This window comes from Kryptolebias marmoratus, linkage group LG7 (genome assembly GCF_001649575.2).
Source record: "Kryptolebias marmoratus isolate JLee-2015 linkage group LG7, ASM164957v2, whole genome shotgun sequence".
In the NCBI taxonomy this organism is placed as follows: Eukaryota; Metazoa; Chordata; class Actinopteri; order Cyprinodontiformes; family Rivulidae; genus Kryptolebias; species Kryptolebias marmoratus.
Window position 1 is genome coordinate 631412 of NC_051436.1, and position 3291 is coordinate 634702.

Genomic DNA, 3291 nt, shown 5'->3' on the forward strand with positions numbered 1-3291 from the left:
TCAGCTCCACCTCAGCTCCACCTCAGCTCCACCTCAGCTCCACATCAGCTCCACCTCAGCTCCTCCTCAGCTCCACCTCAGCTCCACATCAGCTCCTGCTTTAGTTTAAAAAAGGATTTATTAATAAAAACATGTATTGTTGTCTTCTGCTGAAAACCTTCAGTTTTTATTAAAGAAATAAACATTTTACAGTACAGATGTTTGAGGAAGAGTTTCATCCCTGAAACAAACCATCAGGAGGAAAGTTTGAGTTTCTGTGGATTTTATTTGTTCTAAAGTTGATTATTTGCTTTAATTCAGCCGATAAGCCTTATTGATCACATGTTGTTCTGATGGTGCTGAGGCTGAAGTTCTGCTCTTCAGCCAGGAGGAAAAGTCCAGTTTAAAGCCTGATGGAACCACAGCGCCACCCTGTGGAGGATATCTGTAGGTGCAGCTGACAGGAAGAGACCAGAAAATAAAAGACCCGTCACAATAAAACAAGTCTCTGAGAGGAGGACAGTTTCTGTGTGGTTCTGGTTCAGGTTTTTTACACGGATCACATGTGAAACTCCGGTGGTTTTCCTGTAAGGACGTGTCTGTAAATCCAGAATTTTCTTCAGTAAAGAAATGATTAAAACACTAACATCTGGAGCTGTGAAACCTGGAAGAACTTCTGTTTTTATAAACCTCGGTGGTTTGAGACTCTTATTGTGAAGGACTGAAGGAAGTTGTATGATTGATGCTGTGGCAGTAACAAAGACCCCACCTCTGAAAACTTCAGGTCGTTTTCAGCATCAAATCACCCAGAATCCTCGGCTGCAGCAAGAAGAGGAACCAGAATAAATCCAGTCGGGTTCATCAGGCGCCGGCAGGAAACGGGTTTGACTTTTTCCTCAACAGTTTGACTTTAATCTTTAATCTTTTTTACTCTTTAATGTTCTCTGAGGCCTGACAATAAATCAACATTTCTACTTTACACTTTTATCTTTTTCAAATATTGGATTTCTTGCTTGTTTGTTTGGTGATTATGTCTTTTATTTTTTATTTAATTTATTTATTTGCTGATTTGTTTCATTTCATTTTAGTTTTATTACTTTGTTATTTTAAACATGGCATGGACTATTTGTTGTCTTCGGTCTTCAGGGACACGTCTGACGGAACATCAGCAGTAATTTGGTGCCTCCTGCTCGCAGTGAATGGAACCCAGCAGCTGCGAGTCAGCGATTCCTCCTCAGATCTAACTTACAGTAAAGGAACCAGGAAGCTGAGCGTTTTCACAGGAAGTGCTCAGACCTTGCTGACTTCCTGTTGCCTTCTGTAGTCGCACGTCTGCGGGTAACGACTTCGTACCTGCAACAACCGTCTGAGCAGCTGCAGGGCGTCTGAAACCCATCAGAGGGCTGACGGAGGACCTGCTGTTCCTGATGGAGACTTTAATGTACAGACATCCCATAAAAACAGTTTGAACTCAGCAGGTCAGAGCTGGCTGATTCCAGTGGAGGCAGAAACAACCTGTTAGATGTGACGCGTGGATTCTGTAACGTTCTGAATGTTTAAAGGCCTTCAGATCACTGTGATATATACACACTCGTCTGAAGGCAGATGGTTTCACCTCATCCACATTTATTATCGGGGCGTATAACCACACAGACACCTCTGTGTTGGACTAATTAGTTTTTGCTTTCATTAGGGACTATCTGAAAATAATTTCAGCATAAATTTAAAATGAAAACAGTCAACAAGATGAGAATTATGTTTTAAAAATCATTTAAACTCAGACTTGTCAGAAGCTGCTGCCTTCGGACCCAAGCAGCTCAGAGACATCATCCAGACATTTCCTGGCCTCATCTTTGAGGAAGTACAAATATAGTTATTTACTAAAATACCTTTGTTAAATTCACATATAAATGAAGTTTCTAAAACCTACGGCAGTGTGGAGAACAGTAGGAACATCTCGTCTCAGAGGAATCCATCCATTAGTTCAGCTGAAGGTTGGATTATTGGACTTTAAATGTGTCGGTTTAAGTCTTTAATTCACCTAAGAGCATACCGTACAATAAAAGTGACTTATTTTGGATCATCTGCTGTTCTCTTAGATGGGTTATGGTGTGAGCTACAGTTATAAATGTTATAAACTGAACTGAACAGAATAAACTCTGCTGCTGTTGGCTTTTAACAGCTCTAAAGCTGTTTATTTGGACAATTCTTTCATTATTTGAGTAGCTTACATATAAATCTTATCAGTGTATAGCACCCAGTTAGGTAAAAATCCAATATTTTTGACTTCTGACCTGAAAGTATTGGCTAAGTGCTCCTGCTGACTGCTGGACTGGACTGAAACTGGTTTGAATCGTTTTATCCTCCGACGTCTTTTGTCCCTGAATCCAGGAAGACGAGCCAGAGGAGACATGAGTCCATCCTGTGGTGTGTTTAGGACCCCCGGTGCCCCGACAAACACAAACACCAACACAAACACAAACAATAACACAAACAATAACACCAACAAACACAAACAAAAACACTAACACATACACATACACCAACACCAACACTAACACAAACACAAACACTAACACCAACACTAACATTAACACAAACACAAACACAAACACTAACACTAACAGAAACACAAACACAAACACCAACACACTCCAGCACACGCAGAAGACGAAACCCAGCATCCAGCTGAGATGTTTCGTCTCCAGGACACAGGAGGTAATATTTACATCTTTTCAATAAATAAAAATACAAGACAGTGTAGAAATATAAAAGTTGCCATCAGCTGGGTTAAAGTGTTTATATAATGTTGATGTTCGGTTCCTCACCTGTTTGTAATTACAGATAAAATCTTTAAATCTTCTGTTTGTTGGTGATGCTGCTGAAAAGTCAAACCATAAAAGTTTTGTCGATGACCATCGTGTTAAAGTTTGCCTGTGAGCTCTGAGGGAGGTTTGTTGGTTGAGCTGCTGAACGCTGATCTTTGTCTTCAGCAGAGAGAAGGTTACAGGTCTTAACTGACACCATGAGGAGCAGATCTGAAGGCCGATCCTTCCTCCAGGAGGACTCATGAAGCCTCTCAGTCTCTCATGTTGTTCTCACCGACACCATGAGAGCAGATCTGAAGGCCGTTCCTTCCTCCAGGAGCAGATCTGAAGGCCGATCCTTCCTCCAGGAGGATTCATGAAGCCTCTCAGTCTCTCATGTTGTTCTCACCGACACCATGAGAGCAGATCTGAAGGCCGTTCCTTCCTCCAGGAGCAGATCTGAAGGCCGATCCTTCCTCCAGGAGGACTCATGAAGCCTCTCAGT

At 41.7% G+C, this 3291-nt stretch overlaps 1 long non-coding RNA gene across 1 annotated transcript; it reads left to right on the forward strand.

Moving 5' to 3' along the window:
- Nucleotides 1-507: 507 nt before the first annotated feature.
- Nucleotides 508-2552, forward strand: LOC119617211. Its single transcript, XR_005233434.1, has 2 exons — nt 508-861; nt 1126-2552. It is a non-coding gene; the product is annotated as an uncharacterized LOC119617211 (long non-coding RNA).
- The last annotated feature ends 739 nt before the right edge of the window (nt 2553-3291 follow it).